Source organism: Anolis sagrei, chromosome 5 (assembly GCF_037176765.1).
Source record: "Anolis sagrei isolate rAnoSag1 chromosome 5, rAnoSag1.mat, whole genome shotgun sequence".
Lineage (NCBI taxonomy): Eukaryota > Metazoa > Chordata > Lepidosauria > Squamata > Dactyloidae > Anolis > Anolis sagrei.
Window position 1 is genome coordinate 178,876,288 of NC_090025.1, and position 14,002 is coordinate 178,890,289.

General features: G+C 43.2%; 1 protein-coding gene across 1 annotated transcript in view; it reads left to right on the top strand.

Annotated features, from left to right (window-relative positions):
- Nucleotides 1-14,002, top strand: part of WNT5B (Wnt family member 5B) — a 140,194-nt gene that overhangs the window by 53,594 nt on the left and 72,598 nt on the right. The window lies entirely within an intron of this gene.

The following is a 14,002-nucleotide window of genomic DNA, read 5'->3' on the forward strand; positions in this document are numbered from 1 at the left end:
TATGGGGAATCGAGCGAATATTAGGATTCCAGGCATTGCTGTTTGGTGATCGAAAGGCAGTCTCCTTGTGCTCTACATTTCCCCCAACTTTCCTTTATAGAGCTTCACTTTGAAAGTTAGCAAGAAGATTAAGCAGTTGTACCAGGCAGGGGCAAACTTGGGCCCTCCAGGTGATTTGGACTTCAACTCTCCCAATTCCTAACAGCCTCAGGCCTCTTCCTTTTCCCCTTCAGCTGCTTAATTGGCAGTTTTGTACATATTTCACTGTGAGGATTAGGCTAGGTATCAGTTTAAAGTTATATTTGCACAGGGCATTATATATTTTTGTGTGTGTCAGGAGTGACTTGAGAAACTGCAAGTCGCTTCTAGTGTGAGAAAATTATCCATCTGCAAGAACATTGCCCAGGGGATGCCCGGATGTTTTGATGTGTTACTACCCTGTGGGAGGCTTCTCCAATGTCCCTGCATGAGGAGCTGGAGCTAACAGAGGGAGCTCATCCGCATTCTCCCCAGATTCGAACCTCCAACCTGTCAGCCTTTAGTCCTGCCAGCACAAGAGTTTAACCCATTACACCATCGGGGGCATTATTAAATGATGTAATTTTTTGCCAACAGATTTTTGCCCGTACCTTAGGAAGTCTGTCTTGGCCACAGTGGTTCACGCTCTTGTTACATAGATTAGTGCAATGCACTCTACGTGGGGTTGCCTTTGAAGACTGTTTAGAAGCTTCAACTAGTCCAACAGACGGCAACCAGATTACTAACTGGAGCGTCATACAGGGAGCATACCTGTTGTGTCAGCTCCACTGGCTGCCAGACCACTTCCGAGCACAATTCAGTTGGCCACGTTGATTAGCCTGCCATAGATGTGGGCGAAGCGTCAGGAGAGAATGCTTCTGGAACATGGCCATACAGCCCAGAAAACTAACAGCAACCTGGTGATTCCAGCCATGAAAGCCTTCAACACCTCGAGCATGTGTTTGTGTGCATATGCTTCCAAGTCACCTGTCAAATTTCACAGGTTTTTCCTGGGCAAGGAATACTCAGAGACGGCTTTTCCACAGTTCTATCCTCTGAAATATAATATGTTCCTTCCAGCTGCTGTTGACTTCTGGCAATCCAATGTACAAGGCAACCCAATACAACAATAAACAAGACAACAACAATACAGCAGTAAATAAAACTCAAGCAATAACATTAACAATAACAACACGACGCAATTAAAAACCAATGTCAGGGCCAGATGTAAAGGTTAACATTTAAAAAGCTGGGCATGAGTAGTACTCTGAGGTGGGTTTGTCAGGTTCTGCAACATGGTTGGTTTCCCATCCAAATGCAAGCCAGAGCTGACCCTGCTTAGCTTCCAAGAGCAGGATGATGCAGCCTTCTACAAACAGGGCTCCAGTCCTCCTCTGCGGCTGTGATCAGCGTACAATGCTGCCGCCTGCTGGACAGAGGCGTCGTTGCAGCTGCTTTCAGTTCTGGAGCTGTGTGTTGAATGCAGAGTGGAAAGGCTAAAATCAGGCATGGGCAAAGTTGAGCCTTCCAGGTGTTTTGGACTCCAACTCCCACCATTCCTAACAGCCTCAGGCTTAAGCGGCTGAGGGGGGAAAGGAAGGGCCCTGAGGCTGTTAGGAATGGTGGGAGTTGGAGTCCAAAACACTTGGAAAGCTAAACTTTGCCCATGCATGATTTAGCAGCATTTGCAAGGAGATGCAAGGCATCATATGGGGCATAGTATTAGTTTGGCTTATTTTTAATAGTGGGTTTCGAGCAACCAGAAATTGCACTTATCCAGCATTTACCAATTCTCTCAGGTGCCAGTTAACTGAGAGTCTGTTGTACTTTAGATTACAATGCAATTATTGCTGGGAAATTCCAGTTTTCCTTCCCCTGCTGTAAAAGTACAACTGAAAGCTTAGAGGAAACAGAGATGCCGTATATGTGTGCACATGGCAGATGTCCCAATCGTCATGATTATCATCAATATGCCTTAGTACTTTGATCCTGAGAGCCTTGCCTCCGCAACGCCTTGCTATGGAATGAATGTAGGAGGCCAAAGTCCTCTCTAGGCAAGAGAAAAAAAATCACAATTATTTTTGTAACCCTGTCAAGGTTGGCTTGATATGTCTTCCTCTTGGCACATTGCTTCCTTTCACCCTCCATTCGTGCCTCTTTGAATTCTGCATCACTGCTGGTCACAGCTGACCTCCAGTTGTGACCTCCAGCTGACCTCCAGTTAGAGTGCTCAAGAGCCAGGGTTTCCCAGTTCTTGATGTCTATTCCACAGTTTTTAAGGTTGGCTTTAAGCCCACCTTTTAAAAATACCAGCATTATTTTTGTAAACCATACTGTGCTTCTATGTATTGTTGAAGGCTTTCATAGCCAGAATCACTGGGTTTTTGTGTGTTTTCCAGGCTGTATGGCCATGTTCCAGAAGCATTCTCTCCTGACGTTTTGTCTGCATCTATGTCGGGCATCCCCAGAGGTTGTGAGGATGTCTGTGCTTCTGTTTGTCTTTATCGAGCATCAATGGATAAGTCAAGGAGTCATTTGGAATGTTAATATTTTTAGACATATCGTTTAAAAGGTGTGGTTGTATTTGTTGTTGTTGTTGTTGTTGTTGTTGTTGTTGTTGTTGTTGTTGCTGTGTGCCATCAAGTCCTTTCCAACTTGTGGTGACTCTAGGGCCAGTTTATCATGGCAAATACCACAGGAGATCTCTAACTGATCTCTTAAATTGTTAATTGCTCTGTATGGACTGGGTTAGAACACCAGGATCTCTGTAGCACTGCAGCGAACCCCAAAGTGAACCTCTGGCCATGTGCAATATAGGCATCTGGGGCCGCAAGATGTCTCTGACCTCTGAATTCTTGTATTTTTTTTCTTGTAATTCTAGAAGATAGAACACTCCTTATTTACTTACTTAGGCGACCCCTCATAGTCCAAGGATGATGGTCCTCCAAGTCAAGTCTTGATCGTCAGTCCATAGGTGGTTGTGGAGACCTATTGTTGATTTTCATGTTCTTCCGCAGTGAGGACATCAGTTTCTAGGTGGAAAGCAGTCCCTGTCAAAGTTGGCTTGACACACTTTCCTCTTGGCACGTTTCTCCCTTTCGCCCTCCATTCGTGCCTCTTCGAATTCTGCATCACTGCTGGTCACAGCTGACCTCCAGTTAGAGTGCTCAAGAGCCAGGGTTTCCAAGTTCTCAATGTCTATGCCACAGTTTTTAAGGTTGACTTAAGCCCACCTTTAAATCTCTTTTCCTGTCCACCAACATTACGTATAGAATGCTCTAAATCAGTCGTTCTCAACCTGTGGGTCCCCAGATGTTTTGGCCTTCAACTCCCAGAAATCCTAACAGCTGGTAAACTGTCTGGGATTTCTGGGAGTTGTAGGCCAAAATACCTGGGAACCCACAGGTTGAGAACTATTGCTCTAAATGTTATGACGCAGCAGCACCTAAACACCCTTAGTGCCACACACAAACTTTTATTATAAACACAGAAGAGCTACAACAGTATGAAGGAGGATGTTTTGTTGTTTTCTGTGTTGTCGAAGGCTTTCATGGCTGGAATCACTGGGTTGCTGTGCATTTTCCGGTCTGTATGGCCATGTTCCAGAAACATTCTCTCCTGGCGCTTTAACCCACATCTGTGGCAGGCAAGCCCAGAGGTTGAGGGGTCTGTTGGAAACTAAGTAAGTGAGGATTATATATCTGTGGAATGTCCAGGGTGGTATAAAGAACTCTTGTCTGCTTGAGGCACATGTGAGTGTTACAATTTGCCACCTTGATTAGCATTTAATGTCCTTACAGTTTCAAGGCCTGGCTGGTTGCTGCCTGGGGGAATCCTTTGTTGGGAGGTGTTAGCTGGCATTGATTGATTCTTGTCTGGAATTCCCCTGCTTTTTGAGTGTTCCTCTTTATGTATTGTCTTGATTTTAGAGGTTTTTTTAAAAATACTGGTAGCTAGATTTTGTTCATTTTCATGGTTTCCTCTTCTCTGTCCAAGGTTTCTTAGAAGGAGATTGTGCTGCTCCCAAAGAATAATAATTATGTCTACAACACAATATAATATAATCATGCTGTCTGGAGAATCTGGGCATTATAGACAATGTCTTAGACGAGGCATGGGCAAACTTGGCCCTCCAGGTGTTTTGGACTCCAACTCCCACCATTCCTAACAGCCTCCGGCCCTTTCCTTTTCCCCCTCAGCCGCTTAAGCGGCTGAGGGGGAAAAGGAAGGGGCCTGAGGCTGTTAGGAATGGTGGGAGTTGGAGTCCAAAACACCTGGAGGGCCCAAGTTTGCCCATGCCTGCTCTAGAGATCAACACTGGGAATGTTTAAAATTGGGGCAGGAGAGGGTTTTTAATTCCACAGACTTTCCCAATTATCATTTGGAAGATTTGGAAGCATGTGATTATAAATTTCCTAGCTGTCTCAAGACTTTTCTACCAAAAAGACCACCTAAATAATTCTCAATTTTTGGAATTTTGGAATAAAATAATCTCCTCCTCTCCTTTAATTCAGTGTCTTCCTCATATGTCATAGAAATTAGTGAAGGACACAGACTCCAGGGCAGGGCTTGGGCAGATCAGAGCATGCTGAGTTTCAGAAGGATTTTGATTAAATTCTGTGAACCAAACTAAATGAGTTGCAGACAGATGAATTGCAGCTGCCTTCCCTCACCCAATCACATTGATGTCCACTTTTCTGGAGGTAGGACAAAATAGTAGGTTTGTGGAAAAGAAGGAGGTTTATATTTACGCCATCTTTTCAAAAGGGTTTGGATATCAATCAGTTCATAGAAGCATGGAGTTGGATGAGACCTCGTGGGCCATCCAGTCCTACCCCCTGCCAAGAAGCAGGAAAGTCGCATTCAAAGCACCCCTGACAGATGGCCATCCCGCCTCTGCTTAAAAGCCTCCAAAGAAAGAGCTTCCACCATACTCCAGGACAGAGAGTTCCACTGCTGAACAGCTCTCACAGTTAAGAAGTTCTTTCTCATGTTCAGGTGGAATCTCCTTTCTTGTAGTTTGAAGCCATTGTTCCGCGTCCTAGTCTCCAGGGCAGCAGAAAACAAGCCTGCTCCCTCCTTCCTATGACTTCCCCTCACATATTTATACATGGCCCTCATCATGTCTCCTCTCAGCCTTCTCTGCTGCAGGCTAAACATGCCCAGCTCTTTAAGCCACTCCTCATAAGACTTGTTCTCCAGACCCTGCATCATTTTAGTTGCCCTCCTCTGGACACACTCCAGCTTGTCAACATCTCCCTTCAATTTTTGCTTCTTCTTTCACTACAAAAAACCCCATTCCATTTTCAATGTTGTTATTTATTCATTCGGTTGCTTTCGACTCTTTGTGACCTCATGAACCAACCACGCCAGAGTCGGCCGTCACCACCCCCAGCTTCTTCAGAGTCAAGCCAGTCACTTCAAGGATACCATCCATCCATCTTGCCCTTGGTTGGCCCCTCTTCCTTCCATTTCCCCCCAGCATTTATTTCCATTTCCAATTTTAGGCATAGATGGGATTGCTCAAGTAGCTGCAACACTCTCTACGTGGGGTTGCCCTTGAAGACTGTTCGGAAACTTCAACTAGTCCAGCGAGCGGCAGCCAGATTGCTCACCGGGGCGACATACAGGGAGCATACCACCCCCCTGCTATGCCAGCTCCACTGGCTGCCGGTTCAGTTCCGAGCACAATTCAAGGTGCTGGTCTTGACCTATAAAACCCTGTACGGTTCCGGTCCAGTGTATCTGTCCGAACGTATCTCCCGCTACGTCCCACCTCGGAGCTTGAGATCATCTGGGGAGGTCCTGCTCTCGACCCCACCACTCTCACAAGTGAGGCTGGTGGGGACGAGGAGCAGGGCCTTCTCAGTGGTGGCCCCTCACCTGTGGAACTCACTCCCCGGGGAAATCAGAGCATCACCATCCCTCCTCTCCTTCAGGAGGAGGGTAAAAACTTGGTTGTGGGACCAGGCCTTTGGGCAACCAGGCAATTAAAGACCAGCAGGATGGACAAAATGGTATTAAAAACGGAACTATGAGACAGCAAACACTGACAATGTAAGGGAGGAATTTAGGTTTGTATTGATTTTATTGATTTTATTGATTTTTACTGGAATAATGCATGAAGCTGTTAGTAATTGTGAAATTTTACTGTAAGTTGTGATGATTGTTGTGATGCTGGCATCTAATTGTTGCCTTTACTGTGTAAGCCGCCCTGGGTCCCCTTCGGGGTGAGAAGGGCGGGGTACAAGAACCCCAAATAAATAAATAAATAATAAATAAACACCACCACCGATGTTCAAGACAGTAATGGTTTCAGATGGTTTAGGGCAGTGGTTCTCAACCTGTGGGTCCCCAGGTGTTTTGGCCTTCAACTCCCAGAAATCCCAGCCAGTTTACCAGCTGTTAGGATTTCTGTGAGTTGAAGGCCAAGACATCTAGGGACCCACAGGTTGAGAACCACTGGTTTAGGGAAACCCTTACATTTGCAGAAGCACAAGGGAGCTCTCTGGGTGTCCTTGAAAATCAGCCACTCTCTTTCAGTCTCAGACAAGCTGAGCCACATATACTCACAGGAGCAAAAGTGGAATAGAAAAGCAACTAATAGAAAGAGGTGCTTTATGAGTATCTTTGAGCCCTTTAAATCGTTCAGTAGGAATGCTCCATTTACTAAAGCTCGGTCCCTTTTGTGGGGCAAAGAGTGGGATGCTGATGCATTTGTAGAAGAGGATAATGAACTGGCGGGAGGATGCGGTCTGCATCTCTGAAACTCTAGTGTTGTTTCTGACTCTGAATGGATTCTGACTCCTGTGTCAGCTAATTGTGGCGATAATGGAGAATGAAAGGGCTGCCCCCCCCCCCCCCCCCCCACAGTCTGGACTGGGCTTCCTGGAAATACTTTCCCCCCATTTATGGAGTGAGACCAGCTGGTGCTCTGTGCGCATGTGCAATTAGGAGGACTCTACCACAATTAGAGTCCAGCTTTTGAATGAACATCTCAGGCACCCCAGTCCATAAATCACTCAGCCCATTTCTCAGCTGCGGCCTCCCTGTCAATATCTGTTACTGGTGACTGGGCCACCTGCTCTCCTCCTTGAGCTTCTCCTTCTGCCGAGGCCCTTCTTTTCCGTGCCATCTTTCATCAGCAAGCCCTCCAGTTAGGTACAGGTTGCAAAACCACATCTGCATACTCCTTGCCTACGAAAACTCTTATGTAATTAATGTATGCACGTAATGAAGGGGTTTTTTTTAGTGCTTTCAATGTACTTGCATCAATAGCTTCTTCCTAAAATTGTATATTATATACATATTCTCTTCTCTTTCTCTCCACTGTTTCCATACAGATGTATGAACCTTGAGGCAGTGAAAGACTCTGTTTTCTTCACTTGAAGCCAATAGTAGTTGCAATACTACTTGACCTTGCTAGAGAAGGACTCAATGTCTGACTGCAATATCCCAAGTCATGGTTGTCATTTGGGGCCAGGTCTAGCATTAGGCAAAGTGTAGTTTATGTTAGGTGGTAATTTTGCAGTCCTATTAAAGGGCAAATTCCAAGAAAGGAGATTCCATCTGAACATTAGGAAGAACTTCCTGACTGTGAGAGCTGTTCAGCAGTGGAACTCTCTGCCCCAGAGTGTGGTAGAGGCTCATTCTTTGGAAGATTTTAAACAGAGGCTGGATGGCCATCTGTTGGGATGCTTTGAATACAATTTTCCTGCTTCTTGGCAGGGGGTTGGACTGGATGGCCCATGAGGGCCCTTCCAACTTTATGTTTCTATAACAGACATTTGTTTTGGATTATATTTGACCACTCTTAGTGCACTATTTGCAATGAATCATGGATTAGTGGTACAACAACATAGTACAGACAAATCTTAGTTTAGGATGGGTGGCATAACATAATTCTCCAGATAGCACTGTCCCTTATCTTTGACTAAGCTGGTTTAGGTGGATTGGAAATGCAGCCCAACAAAATATGGAGGATACATTTTGCCCACCCCAGTTTAGCATTCTATAAAATCCGAGGGAAGAAGAAGGTGAGATCCATTTTTAGGCTACCTTTGGAAATCCTTATATCTGTACGATTATTCTGTTGACTACAAGGAAGTTTGCTCTTGTTTGGACTATTTGCCATATTCTCATTATTGTTGTAAATTAGCCTTTCTCAACTTGTTGACTTCTGAATGTGTCGGACTCTTAACTTCCACGATCTGAGGGCTAGCTGTGTGGGTTTATGGGAGTTGTAGTCTAATGCACTCCAAAAGGTCTGTCATAGATAATGCCTAAATTTGAAATACAGAAGTTCATCAAGCAATCCCACTTTGAGACTGAAGAAGCTTCCACATGTCAATTTCCAAAGGGGTGGCCATATTACTGTGTTCTACATAAAACAACAGAAACCCCTTGAGCACTTTTGAGACTAATAAAATTTAGTATACTGTGAGATTTTGTAGACTTTCACCCATTTCCTCAGATGCATGGAGTATTAACATGGATGTAGACCTTTTCAACTTTCAGAAGCTCCAGCTAGCACGGCCAGTGTTGAGTGATTCTGGGTGCTCAAGTCCAAGATGAAGAAAGGACCCAGGTTTGAGAACCAGGATTTATATTCAGGAGAAACTACTGCTTATATTGGGATAGGATGTTGACATGGAAGTCTAATTAATACTCCCTCTGCTCCATATCCTCTGCTTCACTAATTAAGCAGCTCTCTAGGATTCCAAGAGGAGCTTTTTAACAATTCTATCTGGTAATGTATGTGTTCTCACTGGTCTAAGGCCCAGCCCTTAGTTCCAGATGCTACTAGGGCATATTCACATTTTGAAATGATGTCACTTTTTATGCAACTGCCTAAATATTCTAAAGGCTTCAGATCCTGCCTGAAAGTGGAAGTTAAGCAGGGCTGGTCCTGATTAGTACTTGGATGGGAGGCCAATGAATACCAGGTGCTGTAGGCTCAATTTCAGAGGAAGGATCTGGCAAAATCACCTCTGCATATTCCATGCCTGAGAAAACTTAATTAATGGTGTAGCCATCTTTGCAGACATCTTGAACGCATACACACACATTAGAGTGGTTTCCCACTTTTCTCATTCCTTTCCAAAAAGTGTGCGAGAACTGTTGTTCTAAGTTAACATGAAATCGTAACACAGCTATTTTAGGCTCAGTTCTCACAGGAGCCTGTTTTTACCGAGTATGTTAGATTTAATGGTGCATGTGGCATGTGTGAGTGAGGAAGGGAAGGAAAATGTGCTAGCGATATTGCAACACAAATGTGGAAGGAATCTAACTCTTGCCAGAGGAAGAAAAGCGAAAAGCTCCACCTCTGCCTCGCCCCCCTCTCCCTTCTGCACACTCCGTGCAGCTTTAAGACTAAAGCATTTGACAGGAAGGACAGTAGCTGGACACTAGGGGGGAAGCATTATGCAATCGGGGCAACAGCCCTGGCACCGCGCCTCGAAGGCATCCGTCATCTTCAAAGACCCTCAGCTCTTCCAGTAGAGTTTATCGATTATCTTTTCTTAGCAGACAACAGCAGGAAAGAGCAGCTGCCTATAGAAGACGGCTTTGCTGGAGGAAGGGGAGATACAAAGACCTCTCTTTACTGGGACCAGTTGCCTATTCCTGAGACTGGGATTTTTTGCAGAAGCCTTTGAAGTGCTAGCATGGAGGCACGTTGCCTATTTACAATTTTTGTACCCTTTCCCCTCGTCTCCCAAATATCTCTCACTTGGGGACAACATGTGCCTCCTTCATTCCTCACTGCTTAGCTTGTTTATTTTCAAGCATTAAGATACTGTGCATTATACAAAACCATTTGGCATGTAGGATTATGCGGGAAGAGGTGAACTATAATGAGAATTAGCATTTGTATGACATCACCTTAGGCCCATCCTCATCTGAGACATATAGAAAAGATGGCATAGTCAAGCACTAGTTAATTCCCTGGAGTTTTGTTACCTTGCTTCTGTATGATCATAATAATCATAACAGTAATCATAATAATAAGTATTGATGCTTTAAAACCTATATTTTAGTCATCTTCATTCTATAAAGTAGGTCAGCTCTACTAGATGCTGTAGGGTAGGGTTGAGAGGTCATGGCTTCCATAGAGCTATCCCATGGCTATCGCAGGGTTTGAATGTTGGATTTCCTGGCTTATGTTGTTAACCAGTATGTCACATCAGTTTCTTTTAGTACCAGATATCTCACCAGCTTCTTGTAAGACTATATATCACAATTAAGGCTGAATCCACCAGGCCGTGTTGGGTGCAGCATTTGGGAAAGAGTAGTAACATTCCTAAACTCTGCCCAGTGACCACAAAGTGGTTGATTTCAATACAGTTGCTTTACCTTAAAATCCTCAACAAGCAAAAACAGGTTTTATGTGGGCACCAGTGTTTGGATGCTACTGGAAAAGTGTCAAATGATGCCTGAGGCATCCCACGACCAGCCGTAAGAGGAAAGGTTTTGCCCTGTCCTACCCAACCAAGTCATGTTTGGGAATTCTGCAATGCCCCAAATGTCTGTTTAGTAGCAATGGCTGGAGGGCAAACTTCCCTCTTATTCAATTAAGAAACAACATAGTAAGAGCTTGTTCTCATCTGGGCTGGGATAGGGCCAAGAGAAATATAATATTGGCAGTAAAATCAAACATTGAGATCGTAATCATTATTTGAGCACATTTGAAGAACATGTGTGAGTGTAATATTGGAGCTACAATTCTGTTTAATTCTTCCAGGAATAGGAGGGAACCCCATATCTTTGCTGTGGGCCTTTTTGCTAATATTCAGAGGCAATATTCAAGTAAAATAGGAGTTGATGCACTAAGTTAGTCCCATTACTTTTGTTGTTTGTGAGGTCTCTGAATTATAAAATTATCCACTTGATTTAGAGAATAAAATGGCACAAGTCATTTGTATTTGATTTTTTTTTAAAATCTTTGTAAAGTGCTTTGAAAAACTATCCTAAATACAACCCTATGGATATCTACTCAGAAACATTTTTCACTTATATTAGTTTGAATAATGTTCAGGTACACATGCACAAGACTGGAGCATTAGATATTGTTGTGCAAGTTTGTGGCTGTGAACTTTACTTCCACCAACCTTTCCCCTCTTATCAAACAATCCAGTGCTGATATGTAAGCCTCCAGCAGAAACAAAACAAAATGAAAAACCAGTCCAGTCATATTTTTACCTGGTTACATATTTATTCAGGACCCTTAAGAAACGTGGAACATTGCTTTTTGTGAGAGGAAGGAATGGCTTCTTGACTGGTTCAAGAGCTAACCAAGATGGAATCAGAAAGAGCTCGTAGCTCCTCAGTGTGGAAAGTATGTTATGTATGACCAAAAGGGAGAGAGTACTGATGTGCAGGAGGCTCATTGTGTGAGTTAGGAATGAATATACGCAGGGTACTCCTTCCCTAAGAAAACCCAATGAAATGCATAGGGTCCTTGTAAATTGACAGGTGACACATGCCCCAACCTAGTTTCTAGAATAAATGGGTTTGACTTCAGCTACTCAGAAAAATATTGTGGCTCTTTGGTGACCAGAAATCACGTCTTTAAGATTGTAAGATTCAGATTCAAAATGCTACTTAGGCATACATTATTGGGTTGTATAAATCCACTCTTTCACTGGTAACAGGTATGGTTCAAGTCAGAATTATTGGTGCGAATTGTGATCTATAGGGGTATATTCTACAGTATTAAAAAGATAATTTTAAACTCTTATGTGGCGGTGATGGATTAAAGGCACTGTGGGTGGTGCTTCTTAATACTGTAATATCAAATATCAAGAAAGCTTCGGTTCCTGCATATTTTTCTTTTCAAAAAGTATCTATGGAGCCAATCAAGATATAAAGAGCACTGTACAAGAGCAATGAAAAAATATTAATATTGTTTACATTATGTTTATATCGTATGGTTGAATAGAGTCCATTTCTGGTTGGCACTCACAACAAAACTTGCCACTTTATTGTCTACTATTAACTTTGTCAAGCACTCTTGTTTTAATAGGGTTCATAATCTCTTCACCCATGAACTGACTACAATTTTTAAAGGCCAAGGTGGGGGGAGACATAGAAACAGACCTTACACCTCCCTCCAAGTAAAAGAAGATGGATGTAGTGTCAGGCTCAATTAGATCCAATTGTACTGGCTTTTGCCAATGAGAACAATGCAGCTTTTGTATCCAGCTCCCAGCAGAAAGCATGAAAGGTTTTAAATAAAAGCAGCAATAACAGCTTAGGTGCTGGTTTCCTCTTGAGGGCACAGTGCAGGTCCAGTAAAACCTTAATCTGAAGAGGAAACCAGTAGTGGTAGTTTCCTCCTCACTCAACTCCAGTCTCTTAAGGAGAATAACTCTTCTTATGTTAGAACAAGGGGGTGCAGAGCCATTACTTTTAGGTACTGAAGGGGGAACGGAAGTTCAATGAAAGTATAGCTGGAGAAACACTGCTTTTTTATTGTGAGTTTGTTGGAGATAGTTTACCTGGGGCACTTCTAAAGACTAGTTCCAAGAACCTTTTGAATGGCAAAGAGTAGCCTTTCTGCAGCCCTGGAAGTGCTTGAAATGCAAATGCACAGAAACTCCAGACCATCCCCCCTTTGCCCGCCCTCCACATGGAGGAAAAGCAGCTTAAATACAGCCAGGCCTGGAGAGGAATGTTAAAAAGAGGGAACGAAACACCCCTCCTCCCTTCCATAGGGACCCTGACACAGAAAGATTCAGTATGCATGACTGAACAAGCAAGCAAGCAAGCAAGGACAGCTCCTCTTTTAACTTTCCTGAACAATGGCTTCAGCTCCTTCCACCATTTCACATTCTCCCTGCTGCTTCCCCCCCCCCCCCCCCAATACGAAAAGGGGAAAGAAAGCCATGCTGCATGACTTATAGAGCATAAAACAAAGCTTTTCTCTCCAAGCACTGCTGGACACCCCCCCCCCCCCCTGGAAAAAAATAAAGAAGTTTTTAGAAAGATCACTGTCAGGGCAAAAGTCAAAGATGAAAAGAAAAAAACTTATCTGCCCGTCTAGTTTAGACAGTTTTTGACATCCAGGTCTGACTTTCACATTTATCTAAAACCCTGGAAGGCATGCATGGTTTTCATCCTTTCCCCAGCTCAGTCTCTAATAATTTTCTGGGTGCCCAAAAAATCATTTTTATAATTTAAGTTCTAAATACAAGTGAAATTGTAAATGTAATCTCAAGCACTTATCTTTCTTATGTGTTAACTCAGAAACTGCATTCTGAACTTTTAACACTTTCAGATCATAAAAGTCTCTGTAAAATCATTCTTTTAAAAACTCTTGTCAAAGTAGTGGTCCTATGCACGCACCAATAGGTTTTACTGATCCGGTTCAGTCACCAATGGCACACAGGGTAGGAGAATCTATGATTTCTTACTGATCTTTCTAAATGGAACCTGGCAACTTTTTATTTTGAAATTGTTTAGCTTTCTGCCCTGAAATTGTTTTGATTTGTTGGACCACACTGGTCGTTGACAGAGAAGGAATACGGCAACCCACCACTTCAGATTAAATATAACTAAGATAAGACAAAGATAAGACAGGTGCAACTTTTTTTTTCAAAAACATACTTCATATTTCCTCTTTTATTATATAAATATCAGTTTAACCTTTTACTGTAAGAATATAAAATGTTTTAAGAGGATCTTTTCATTTTATACAAATTCACAAACAGTACATTTATTCCATGATGAGCTTGTGGGTCTGGGCTTGTCTTGAGTTCCAGGACCTGTGACTGTGGAGGACTGGAAAATCTGCACAGCTGCCCCTTCTTCTTCCCTCCCCCAGATCACTTTTGCCATCTTCTGAGCTGTCTTATTCTTCCTTTTTTTTAAAGACAAGTAGTCAAGAAGTGGCTTTATTTTAACAACAGAAGAAAAACACACAAAGTTGATTTTTTTCCTGTTCAAGTTGATTTTTTTCCTGTTCATCATGTTACAACCGCAAGGC